Raw genomic sequence first — 14,691 nt, 5'->3', positions numbered from 1 at the left:
CGTCCGTATTAGAGCTGAGCACATTCATGACAGCCCTTGAATAAAACATCCTCTCCAAAACAACCATTGAGTCAGCACACCTTCAAGGTAAAACCAGTCTTTAAAGTGCTACCACATTAAGCTGTGCTGAGCTACCAAAAAAGTGACCACCGCAGCACTCTTCGCCCACAATAAACCCCATCATTACAAGGCAGGTATTATTTTCTCTCAGGAGAGGAGGGGTTATTTCCCCCCCACTGGAATTAAAACAGAAAATCTTCCTAGAGTGTAGCTACAGTGGTATAATCACATTTAAGCATAATAAGAGCACAAGAGAAGCATAAACAGAACACATACTCGTCAAGTCCAAGGCCTCGGTGTTGCAAATGAAAACCTACAGACGTTATGCCTCCATTCACAGGAAAATGGACCAATTTCCATATCTTGTGTTTACACAGGCGTGAATATAAAACGAGAGCGGAGGCAACACCCACAAACATCACATCCTGGTAATCATTGTTGCTCTGTGAGGCATCTCGACCACTGGATTGTTTTCTTTTAATTGGTGATCCAAGTGGAAAATGCCAAGGTGTGTAACACTACACAGGTCTGACTCATCCTCGACACTAAACTTTATGTTTACACAATATCAATGATCTGAAGTTTGCACGACAATAAGGCGCATCGGTAGTGATGGATCACACTGATGAGACGCGTCGGTGGACGGGGTTTCTGTCCCCTCATGAGACGGATACAACCCCAAGTCTAAAAAAAAAATTTGGGGCTTCTTGTATAAAATGTAAATAAAAACTGAATGTAATGAGTTCAAAAGATATGGAACAGAGTAAAAACAAATATTTAAACCAAAGACGATATCATTTTCTTGGCAAATAAAAGGTAAGCTTGAATTTTATGGCAGCAAAAATTAAATTAAATTAAATTAAAAAGTGGGGACAGGGTCAACAAAAGGTTATAAAAGGAAAGGATACAAATAAGAAACCACCGGAGGAGCATTTTGCAACTAATTAACTTAATTGAGCCAAAAGGTCAGCAGGAGGACTGGGTATAAAACGAGCATTTTAGAGAGGCTGAATCTCTCAGAAGTAAAGATGGACAGAGATCGACTGTTTAAAATAGAGAATAATGGTCCACTGTGGAAAATTGGGAGGACTCTGAATACCCCATCATCTACACTTCACAATACAAACAAAAGATTTCAGGAATCTGAAGAAATCTCTGAGCTCAAAGGACAACACTGGATGGTCATGATATTCAGGCCCTCAGGGGCCACTTAATGAGAACAGGTCAGATTCTGTTCTGGACATGAGCTCACGAACACTTACACAAATCATTGCCTGTAAACATTAGCTACGTTTACATGCACAAAATTCTTTGATCGGATTGAAATGTATTCAACGACAGGTTTTAACGACGGTGGAGACGTTACTGCACTCCCTGGTTGAGCTACAGGTAACACAGATCATTCTGAGCTCTTTCAAAGTTTCTAGTAGAAATGTTGGATCGCTCACAGACTAAATTTGCGTCCCCGACATTTTAGCGTCAAGCCAGGCGGAAATACGTGAGGTTGACAGGTCGCACATGCGCAGTCAGGTCAGTTTTCCACGATCAAAATAAAACGATCAGATTAAGTGTTTACATGCACACCGTTCGGATTATGAATCGGCATAAAACACCCCTCTCATTCGGATTATAAATTAATTCAGATCGAGCTGAATCAACAAAAATTAATCCAAATGTGGCGTTTACATGACACATTTTTATTCTGAATGGCCATTTAATCCGATTACTTGTGTCCATGTAAACACAGCTACAGTTCACTGTGCCATTCGCAAACGCTGCTTAAAGCTCTATCATGCAAAGCAGAAGCCATTTGCGAACCAGAAACGCTGCTGTCTTCTGTGGGTCAAAACTAATTTACAATGGACTCAGACAAAGTGGGAAACTGTTCTCAGGTCAGAGAACAGACGCATCGTCCTCCATAGTAAAGAGGGACCATTCAGTCAGTTTTCAGTTTAAAAGCCAGCCTCTCTGATGGTATGGGGGTGCATGTAAATGCACCATCAATGCAGAAAAGTGTACACACAAGTTTTAAAACAAGATATCCTCTCATCCAGATTATGTCTTTTTCAGGTAAGACCTTGCACATTCCAGCAAAGCAATGCTAAATGCTAAGTATCTGTGCTGAACTGGCTGACATCTAGTCTAGACTTTTCTTCATTTAAACACATTGAGTGCATCACGAAACAAAACATTTGGCAAAGAAAATCAAAAGCACTGCTGAACAGCTAGAATCCTCCATCGAACCAGAACGAGACATTTCCTCCAGACGCTCCAGCAGCTGCTCCTCTCGGTCACTAAACGTTTGCAGACTGTTGTCAGAAGACGAGGAGATGCTTCCCACAAGTAAACACGGCACTTTTGAGACGTGCTGCTGCCATCCAATTCAACAATATCTTATTTCTTAATAAATTTTTCTTTCAAATTCTTAATTTAAACATTTGACATGTTTACTATGATCTACAGTGAACGGATTGAATACAAATAACCATATTGTCCCTCAGTGGGGACCACTAAACTACGGGTTAGTGAGATTTACAAATCATTGCGTTCTGTTTGAAGTCAATAAAGCACGAAGCTCGTCAGTCTTATTAAACGTCTGATGACAATCAACAAAGCTAAGATTGTGTTTTCTTAACACATCAAACACGAAGCAGGCAGCCTACCTGAAGTTCCTTTCCACGCGCTTCATTTTCTTGTGCCACACAAGTCACTTTAAAAGCAAAAACCTCTGCAACGAAAAGCAAAACCTCACGGCTTCAGAGGGGTTTGATTAAATGTAAAACGCAGCCATGTTACATCCGCACGTCTGGCACAAACGAGCAAGAAACAATAGTTGCACAAAGGAAAAAACATTTTGGCCAACCCACACTTTGGCTGTACATGTCAGGGGAATGTTGCGCAAGGAAAAGACGAGCTGTGAAACTTGTATGTTTCTTCAGAGGCTGAAGGAAGTGACAACTGACGGGGCAAATGCTGTGAGCCGGCCGACAGATATTCGATTCTGATTCATTGCATTCCTTAACGGAGATACAAGCGCAAGTGAACATCAGCAGTTGTCAGAGGAAGAATAGCAGCAGTGTAGGCCGGATTAAAACATCTTGCCTGACTGGATTTGGTTTGACTTCAACAACTTTGTGTTTTGTGTGCAACTTTCTGCAGCTGCATGAGCGAAACGTGACCACGTGGGCAGCAAAGGGAGCACAACTACTTTGAACCTTTCAGCAGTTTTGCATGAAGTGAAAAGGAGTAAACTCACTTGAGAGCATACCTAACCATTCTTATGCTTAAACTTTTTTTTTTTTTTTTTTTTAAATCTCGTCGCTCAACGTTCGATAACTCAAACGATCGGTCATGCAATCGGAGTTGGTAACGGGAGCAGTTGCAGCGATTTGGACACAATCTCACCCTGCGTGTGTCATGTATGCGATTTCAAAGACAGAAGTGATGGGAACAACACGGTTCTGTTGGCTCTCCTGTGCAGGGGGAAGCAGAAGTGGTCTTTTTGTTTCATGCCACTGATGATCACAAGCATCATGATTTCCTTTATGCTATATGATGCAAATTTCATTGCAACACCACGTTTTCTGCGAGCTTCCTGAATTTACAAGGTGGTAGGAGTATATGTTGATGCTTATAAAATCTTTTTATAGGATTTTATTAGATCAAGTACTGGCAGGAACATTCGGTGTCAACGTGTTGCTGAGGGTAACCAGGATCTTCAAGGCTGCAATTAAGCCAAACAACAACCCATCAGCAAAGCATCAGACGTGAAATATGGCATTTTTCCACTGGTTCTGGGAAAATGGCCTTGTGTAATGCTTGATATGTATTTCCTGCAAATTGACTTGATGAGCATTCCTTATGCATGTGGAGAAGAGTTGTTTTCTTCTCTGCTAAAAGGAACAAAAGGTTTTTAAAACTGCACAGGCCGCCCTGCAACTTTTCCTCACGTTGTCATTACAAGATTAACAAGAACATCTTCATTTTTAGTTTTTACGTTTCTTGGACCACCAGTTCTCAAAGAAGCCCACTGGTTTATACTTTAGTCATAAAACTAGGTACTGATTAACAACAGGATCTGAGGTGTTAATAGAGCATGACGGAGCGGCTGAGAACTTTTTTTGTTTGGGGATACAGCTTTGTTGCTGTAAAAGTTCTGGAAATTTCCCTGCAGTATCTCATTCTCACACATTAAAACCAGGCTCTGGTTAAAGTGACAAGACATTTAATAGCCCAACCTGCTCGTCATGAAACTACGGTGGCCCTGAGGTGTAAATTAACAACATTTGGAAAACAATTACATTTGGAAAAAATGGAATTACATTTGAAAAAACGTAATTACATTGCGCCGAAGCGGAAGTGGCCAAAGAGGAAGTGGCCAAAGCGGAAGTGGCCAGAATCACATTTGGAATAACAGATCATTATTTTTTTTATACCTTTATTTTACCAGGAAGAAATCTATTGAGATCATCAATCTCTTTCACAAGGACGTCCTGGGCATTACATTGAGCCAAAGCGGAAGGTGGATGTGGCCGAAGCGGAAGTGGCCGGAATTACATTTGAAAAAACAGAATTACATTTGAAACAAACAGAATCACATTAAGCCAAACCACCTCAGGGCCACTGTAATAATGTACAAAAACAACAAAATAAAATATATATTTAAAAAAAAACCTCACCCCACCACTTCTGGTTTGGCTTAATGTAATTCCGTTTTTTCAAATGTTATTCGTTTACACCTCAGGGCCACCGTAAGAAACAGCCGTGACGTATCATCAGTAACAATGGCTAAATTACTTTAAAAAAGTACTGGGTCTCCTTCACATGGCAGCTTTACATGAACAACTTTTGTTGTTTCGAGCTCCCACTCTTAATGCTTTAGAAACTGTATTAAAACAAAATATCTTACTGTTTTTTGTTCCACCAACATATAAAACGCCAGAGTAACTTAGTTAAAGGCCTTCTTCAAGCCGAGGAAAGAGAGGACGTGAAGCGATTATAGACCATTTCCTCCACGGTTTTGTTTCCACCTTTGTGAAGACTTTTCAAGCAGACGCCCACATTATAAATGTGGAAAAGTGTCTCTGTTAATAAAACTCTTTATCCAATCTGAACTGTCTGCAAGTCAGGAGTTCTCATCTTTTTATAAAGACCAAAAGAACAAATCCTAACTCCTGTTGTGACGGTTGACTTTTATTCTGGTTTTTATTCTGACCGTGACAAACCATCTCCAAAGCAAAATGAGCAAATCAAAAGTGTTTGGAAGCAATGATCTTCTTTTTACTTTGCACTTTATTATTCTCATATTTGTGTATTAATTCCCTTGCAATTTCAAGGTGAACATACAACTTGATGAGTAATAAAATAAAAACAATTGAAGTAGAGTCCAACTACAGAAGTCAGTTCGGCAGCAACCATTTAAAGTCCATTTTTGTTTTTGGTCTGTAAATGATGGTAAACGTCCATCCGCATTAAAGCTTACACAAGGGAGGGCAGCAGTTGGTAGTAGAAGTAAAACACAGTATCAGAATATTTTAAATATCCTACAACGTGAGTCTTTTACCTGATCATGAAGTTATTTTTATTATAGCTTAAGGTGGACCTGAATGGCTCATATGGAGCGGGGCTGTAAAATTCATTCATATCAACAGAGTACTGCCATCTCGAACTTTAAAAGATGTGGAATAATACGAAACTCCTCATTTAGCAAATGATGTATAAATTAAGCTTGAAGCACACTCATTAATATTTAAGCCTATTGTATATAGTCATGTGACTGTTGGCAACAAATTGTGAACGGCGCTTGTGAGGGCGTTTCCAGAATGTCTTGAATTGTGCAGAAACGTTTTCAGTTTCCTCGCATGAGCTGCAGAAGGATTATTCTCATGCCGCAGGAACTTTGAACGTTTTTAAATTTGTTTAAATATTCACACTCAGAAATAGAGTTATTGCGGGCATCTGGAACTTTTATCATCTTCATTTATGAGAGTATGAGAAAAGTGAGACGCCTTTGGCATGCTAAGAAGCCAAATTGGTTGAAGAGGACAAAAAATAATTACTTCCAATTAAGTTGAAACATGATTAGGACTAAAATGCACCATTAAACTGCATATCATTCACACAAACGTTGCAATATCTTAGCAGTTATGTACATATACAAACGTAGAAATGTGCACATTTTCTCAAAATTTAGTGTCTCCAGCTGGTCGCAGCTTCATGTAAAAACCTCCACCAGATGCACGCTAGCTGCTTTCCTGCAGTGGCATCAAAAAGTTGTCGCATCTTCCTGTTGAACAAGACAAAAAGGCAATACCTTGAAGTGAAACAGGGCCCTGTAAGACCCTTAGGACTCATTTAACACCTTAATTGGCTCAAGACAAACCGCCTGCTGGGCGAGGTGGCAGGGAACTGTTGGAGCAGCTGCAGGAGGAGGAACTGGCACAGAAACTTCAGCAGTTGCCTTAAAGAAGGATAAAGTAGAACCGACAAGAGCTAATGGGTTAATCCGCTTTTTTTCTTCTTCTAAACCCACATTTGAGAGGTGGACGATTGCGAGGTCTGAGCAAACAGGGCAGAGCGATAAGAATGAGAGCTAAGGGTCTAATTCCATTGAGATAAAGGGACCTACACTGCCTCACAAACATCCACATATAGATATAAGAATGGCTGCAGGCAACGAGTGGAAAGCAGATTTATGCTGCAATTGTTGCTACAATAAATGTGAAAGAATTTATCTTTGTGGCCTGTTTTTTCCTCCCTAAGAGCCCATTAACAGCTAATGAAATGCTGGAGTTACAGTTTACACCAGCACACATGGTGCTTTCCACATGTGTTAGAATGAGCAACTAAAAGCAAACTTTCAGAGAAACACAAATAAATCTATAGGCTTTTCACTCAGTGGGCAACTTTGTTTTCATGAGCCAACATCAGAGCAACTAAATTGCATTTCAGCTTTTGCAAAGAAAAACAGCTGAATTTTCTTTTATATAAATAGTAAAATAAATAAACCATCTTTTGGCTGATAAAGCCGTGCGGTTGGAGCAGAGCTGGGCGAGGTCTTTGTGAGACCTGAAACTGGGTATTAAAATGAACGTCGTCTGTTCTGCTCCACTGAAAATCACAGAGTCAGACTCTTAAAAGTGGCAATCCACTGTTCGTCTCCATGTCTGACGCTGGGCTCGTTTCCCCGTTCTTCACTTCATCAGTCGGCGTTGACGATACGGGGACATGTTTAGGTTTAAACTCTTTAGGTTGTGCCGGCTGACATTTTATTTTTCATGGATGCTCGTGCTAAACCTGTTTTAGAGAAGTCATTAAAACGACTTATAGTCTGAACAGTAACGTGCAGTCAGGGGACCTCACCTGTGATCATGACAAGTAAAATACTGACAATAAGAGAAAATACATTTGACCACTTGACTGTTCTATAAAACTGTTTTACAAAACTGTTTTCTGAATTATTTCAACACTTCAATGGTCAAAATTGTGGAACTTATGCATTGCCTGTTCAAACACATGAAAGAAATGCACAGGGTGAGGCAGTGCAGTGCTCTGCTTCACCTCTGGTGGTGCTGTTTCATATACAATATATGAAGTATATATAGTATGTGCCATATATAATATATGCCCATTGCTGTCTCTCTTTGTATCGCCAATATACATGTTTGATTACACATGTGATACACATGCTGATGTTCTACGGCTATTCAACAAAACTGCTCAGGGGGACGCAGTTTCTGAAAGTCAACAGCTCGGGGGCCGGACATCCAACAATTAAAATCATTATATAAATAAACCAAAGTTTAAAATTATCTGTTACCTTTTAAATTTGTTTATTTTATTGCATTGAATCATAAATGCAATAACCAGAACCCAAAACCCTAACCCAGAACCCAAAAAATTATTATTATTTTTTTAATGAAGTGGGCTGAATTGAAGTCACCCGCAGACCAGAAATGGCCCGCGGGCCGCCAGTTGAATAGCCCTGAATTTATCATGTCCTGGATGACTGAGAATCTTCACCAGCAAATAGCCCTGTTCTAGTCTGTCTAATATATTGAATGAATGTGTGTGACATATTTTGTCTTTCTAATTGGTCATAATTGCATGGTGAAAATACACAAGCTGAGGCAAAAAGTATCATGCCTCACCAATAGGGGGCAGTGCTGCCCCATAGGGACAATAAAACAGGTGCACGTCGCTGTGTGTTCTTCTGTTACGCAGAAGTCAGGGTGTGTAGGCACAGGAGAACTCTATGGTGCATGCAGGAACTCAAGAGACTCGTCGGGTCAAAATTAAATACTTTTAATAACAAAGTAAAGTGGCTGACGTGGCAGCAAACTCGCATTACAGGATAACTCCGAACAGGCAGGGACCGGGACAAGACAAGACTGTACCCAACGACGAACCGACAATAAACAGGACTCACAGACGGACTTAAAAACACAGACAGGACAGGGCATAATTACAAACAGCTGGACATGGATCGGAGGTAATTAAGGAGAAATACTAGGGAGTACAGACAAGGATGGCCCACCAGAAGGCGCCATCCCTACAGCAGAGGGGCGGGGGTGTAGCAAATCTACAACGGTACACTCGTTTACATTTGTTTAGACAAAATGGAAGCTCATAGCTCAAAACTAAAGGGTTTTTCTAAACTCGATTTTCAGTCAAAACAGACGGTATTAGAGAGAAGAAGACCAACTCCGGAGTTGAAAAATCTGCTTCAAACAAGTGGGGAAAAGGGTAACCTGCTTTTATTCAACTGGAGTCTGACCTTACATTAAATATATTATTTTTCTTGCCATCGTTATTGAACAGTATGGAGTTGATTAAAGCACAGTTAGATACCTTTTTAAAAGAAAACAAAAAAGGCTAAATTGAAATATAAACTTATATTTTGGGTTCACATATGTGAGCATCCGATTCCAGATGAGTCAGTGCCTCGTCACATCGCACGTCACCGAGTCTGAAAAGTTTTATCACATAAAACTTTTAGAATTAAAAACGATCATTGATTTAAAATAGACTTTAAGCTAACAAAAGTAAAAAGTTAAAAAGTGCTAAAAACTTGTGACCTCAGCAACATATCTCACAAACCACTGAACGGACATTAATGAAACTCTCATTATGTGAACGTGTACAAATATTTACTTTTGGAATCAGTTTGATTTAAGATGGTCAGTTTTACAGACGATGAGCTCATATTTGCTGTGGTCGTAACTGAGAGTTATTCCCAACAAATACTCTGAACTCTGACAGGTCGTGCTAGATTTTTGCTTAAAACTACAGCAGGCATGGTAAAAAAAAAATAATACGGCATGTACTCAAGTATATAAATAATGTAAAAGTTATTTTACACAAAGAGCATCTTGAATAAATTTAAAGCTCCCGTTTTTTATATGACGTTATGATAAAATACATTACTGGCACTCATTTTTGAATTTATAATGATTGCTTTGCATCTACTAATGACTCCCTACTACACCTCTTGGTGTTTCCTGACCCCAACTTTGGGAACCCCTTCAGTTCGAACCCAGAAAGCGATGAGCTCAAGCCCAGAGTACATCGGTAATTGCATCGTCAGGTCCGATAAAGGCAGACAGACCAAGTTTACACATTGTTTACACCAAGCTAAACTACACCAAGTTGTAAAATTTGTTTACACCAAGTTTATACCAAAGGGCAAGTCTAAATATAAAAGAAACTGTAAATACACTTTCTTTACTAAAATGTCTGCCAGCATGCACAACAAACTCTTCAGCCAAGTTTGGTTCCACCACTTTGTAGAAGGTTTTTAATTATGTTGTTGAAGCATTGGATGCTAAGGACTATCGTGCTGCACTTTATTTAGACCCGTCTAAAGTTTTTGGTAGACCATGGCATCTTATGCCATAAGCTCTCAGACATTGATTTCTCAGATCACACTATCGGTTAGTTTTCTAATTATATCTCAGATTGTAGGCAATGTGTTCAACACAATGGCACTTCTAGTTATTCAACTGTCAACAATGGTGTACCACAAGGCTCAGTCTTAGGACCCAGTCTCTTTACAATCTACACAAGTAATGTAGGTCAGAACATTCCTGATGCCTCCTTACATCTCTATGCCGACAATACGATTGTTTGTTGTCGAGCTAAATGAGTTGCTAAGGTTTTCCAGCTTTTAGAGTCTGCATTTGACATCATCCAGTCAGATTGTTCCGTCTCGAATTGGTGCTAAATGCTGATAAAACCCAAGGGATGTTGTTTTCAAACAGCAATCTGGTACCGGCAGTCCTTCCTCCTATCTTATCTATGAATGGCGTTCCTATTGAGTTTGTCAATTCTTATCAGTACTTGGGAATATTGGTTGATGCACATCTCTCTTTTAAGATGCATGCTGAAAACTTGATAAAGAAACTGAAATTAAAAGTGGGTTTCTTTTTCGGAAATAGATCTCGTTTTACTCTGAATGCTAGGAAATACCTTGTAACTGCTACTTTCCTCCCGGCCGTCAACTATGGTGACATTATTCACATGAATGCTCCTGCAAAGCACCTTGCAGATGTTAGACACTATCATGGCGCGCTAAGATTCATAACTGGCTGTAACTACTGTACCGTCATTGCACCCTGTATTCACTGGTTAACTGGTCATTATCTATATGCGGGCTCTCACACTGGTACATATTCATAATCAACAAAGTCCATGCTCAATAATCCAGGTATACAACACAACATTTTTCAGTCAGGTCATCTGGACAGTTTCTTTTTTTTTGTGCTGAAACGTTTCGCCTTCGATCCAGAAGGCTTCATCAGTCAAGGAAACACACAACACAAAAATGATTCTTCCCCCAACAGCTTACTCCAAAGTGGAACAAACCAGTTATGTTGGTGCTAAGATGGTCTCTTTGTTACGCCCCCTCCTCCATTGCTGGCCCTCTTCCTTGTTGACAGTCGTGTCAAACTGATTGAAAACAACAAAGTCCATGCTCAATAATCCAGGTATCCAATCCAACATTTTTCAGTGAGATCATCTGGACAGTTTCTTTTTTTGTGCTGAAACGTTTCACCTTCGACCGGATCAAAGGCAAAACGTTTCAGCACAAAAAAAAAAAAAGAAACTGTCCAGATGACCTGACTGAAAAATGTTGGATTTTTATAATTACTTCTTGGTCTGTTGCCTTCTTATATCTCCTCCTGCACGTCACGTCGTCAGTGTAGCTACAGCGTTGCTCTCAGGACATCATTACCTGCAGCGTCCCCACAGAGTGGACTGAACTCGGCAAAAAGGCCTTTTCTTACTCCGCTCCTGTATCCTGGAACACCTTGCAAAAAGATCGGAAGCTGATGACTTTGACCTCTCTAAGGAATTTAAAATAAAGTCCAATGCAAAATGCAATGCAGACATGTTCCCGTTTTTAGTATTTTACCGTTTCATAATGTAGCTTGTTTTTATTTTGTTTTATATCACTACTTGGTCCCTCTTGAAAATGAGTCCCCGTGTCTCAATGAGACTAACTTGTACAAATAAAGATTGAATGAACGGTGTTGGAAACGTTGAGGGATAAATCTCACTGAATTTGTGGCTTCTACAAGAGAACGGTTTACACTCGCAGGGTACCATCTGGATGTTTTTACTCTTTGGTTGGGCAAACAAGTGAAGCAACAACAGCATCGGTGTGTCATTCAAACCCAGGTTTTTATTGACTGAAGAAGAAATAAAACTTTTTACAGCTTTTTTTTTTCTTTTAGCTTATTTATAATAAAACAGTTCAGGTAGGAACACATAATATAAAGCATGGCAGTTTGTTTTACAGGGACTGCTGAGTTACAGGCGCTACGTTTTCTTTTAGAAATTTCCATAATACACTGCGGTTGTTATCTTTAATAACCCAGTACTTTCAATAGTGGTAAACTGCTGTATTATATATTGCATAGTAGCACTGTATGCTCGTAAATAATATATACTCAGGTAAATTTAATCAGATTTAATCTTAGATTTGCTTATTAAATGACATAAACTGTCTTAGAGAGCATGAGGAACAGCCTCACAGCAGCCATTAATGATTGTTTCTACGACAGAAAAAAAAAAAAAGAGGAAAACACATAAAAGTAAGAAGTTATTCACTGGTGCTGGTTTTGATTATGCATCCCTCTTTCACATTCCATGCAGCATTACCTCGTCAGGCAGTAACACAGGCTCCATTGAGCCTCAGCGCAACAACAAGATCATTGAGGAAGTGTCGCACAGGCTGGTCACTCATTTTCCACTGACCTCCTCCAGCAAGCCAAATCTGATTAGCCCCAGCTATGCTATACATTAAGTGGGCATATATATATATATATATTAAAAAATTATAATCCGGCGAATCACTTCTCAGTGAAAAGTGGAGCCGTATATCAAACTAAAAGGGTCATAATTCGAGAGAGGTTAAAAGTGATTTGAGTTTCTGTCAGGCCCACATTAATGAGCTGCTTGTGCCAGAGTGCAAATACTGGAGTTCAAGTAACATAAAAATAATAATAAATGTCTAATCAAATTCAGAGTTTTAGTCTGGGTTTGATTTTTAGACGGATATACTGGAAAAACAAGCTCAGGTAGTGCTGCAACGAGTCAAGGAATCCAGACAACTGTCCTGAAGTCAGGATCTCACTGGGCTGCAGAAGGTGACGAGTTGGAGTGCGGCATATGTGAGAAAGTCTTCAGGATGTCTTGCAACGTTCACCGGGGTTTTCAAAAAACGTGGCTGACCCTAAAATATCTGCTTTTGAACACAGACAAGACTGAGGTTTTAGTTTTTGGACCTGAGCATCTTAGGAATTAATGTTTCAGTCTTTCTCCCTCCTTGGATGGCATTAATCTGGCCTCCAGCTCTAATGTTAAAAATCCTGGTGTTATTTTTGATCAGGACATGTCTTTTATCCCCCACATCGCTAACATCAGAAACATCTTATCTAAAAATGATGCAGAAAAACTGTTTCATGCATTTGTCACGTCTAGACTGGACTATTGCAATGGTTTATTATCCAGGTGTCCAAATACTTCTTTGAAACATCTTCAGTTAATCCAAAATGTTGCTGCCAGAGTCTTAACTGGAGTTAGTGGGAGAGATCATCTCTCCAGTTTTATCTTCTCTCCATTGGCTCCCTGTCAAATCCAGAATTGAATTCAAAATCCTACTTATAATGTACAAAACTCTCAACAACCTATAGCACCATTTTATATTTGAAATCTTAATGTTCCATATTTTCCTAACAGAGCACTTCGTTCTCAGTCTACAGGCTTACTTGAGGTTCCTAGAGTTTCCAGAAGCAGAATGAGAGGAAGATCTTTCAGTTATCAGGCTCCTCTCTTGTGGAACCAACTTCCAATCTCAGTCCGTGAGGCTGACACGTTGTCCAGTTTTAAGACTTTCCTTTTTGATAAATCCTATAGTTAGGGTCGACTTGTTATGCTGCTTAGACTACTAGAAGAGAAATTGACCTAATTTCCTTTGTTAATATTGAATGGTTTTCATTTGATACTATTTCTATCTTATGTGATTCTTGACCTGCCATTGTGTATCTGTTCCTCTCAAACCCAACTGGTCGAAGCAGATGGGCGCTTGTCCTGAGCCTGGTTCTGCTAAAGGTTTCTTCCTCACGAGGGAGTTTTTCCTTTCCACTGTCGCCTTCATGCGTGCTCAAGATGAGAGTTCTGTGACGGAGTTAAACTCAAAGCAGTCTGCTCCTCAGATAAATAATGTTAAATTATTATTTTTATATATAAATGTTTCTGTTCAGTGCTCTGAGATGACTTCTGTTGTGACTTGGCGCTATAGAAATAAATTGAATTGAATTTCTTGACTTGAGTCTCAACGGCTTCAAGTCTTGTTGCTTGAAATTTGAACATGTTCAAAAAAGTCCGTGCGACTAATTTCCTTTAATAATAGTCACAGAAACGTTAAAAATCTCTCAAATCTGTCTCAGTTTTGTCTCTGGCGTCCCCAACTCGTCTCAAGAACTATTTTCAACACCTTCCTCTGATAGAAAAAAGGGCAAGTTCTAAAAGCAAAATCACACTAATGATAAATAATAATGATTTAAAAAACAATGTTGACTTTTTATCTATGTTTGAGTCACCATCTAGTCTCAAACAGGCACAGATGCTGCTCTAAAAGTATTTACTGGAAGAGCGAAGCCTTAGAGAAACTCTTCTGGAGTTAAAAAGGCACAAGATATAATCCATGAAAAGGATCAAAGAATATTTAGATCATGTCCTCGAATGAGTTGAATGCATGTGTGCATGCACGTGCACCGAATGAGGTCAAAAACTCTTCTGTATTAGCACTTGTGTCCAAATGGAAGGACTTCAGCTGGAGTCGAATGAAAACGTCCCTGCTGATTCAGCTGAAATGTTGCCGATCATGTGCGCCAACTCACTCGTGGATATTGACCTTGCCATGTTACAACTGCACCTACAGCCCTGACATGGAGATAGAAGTATTATGGGAGCAAACGTAAATCTCACGTGATGACAGCTCTGCTGGGGAAGCACAGCCCATTTTAAGGGAGGTCAATGAAGTCACCACCATGAACGACTATTATTATTATTATGTTAAACTCCGTTTTAGCTGAGGAGCTTCACTCCAATTTATGTCTCATCCTC

Source organism: Nematolebias whitei, chromosome 3, assembly GCF_014905685.2.
Source record: "Nematolebias whitei isolate Nwh7 chromosome 3, NemWhi1, whole genome shotgun sequence".
Taxonomy (NCBI): Eukaryota; Metazoa; Chordata; class Actinopteri; order Cyprinodontiformes; family Rivulidae; genus Nematolebias; species Nematolebias whitei.
Note: the sequence above shows the minus strand (reverse complement) of the source record.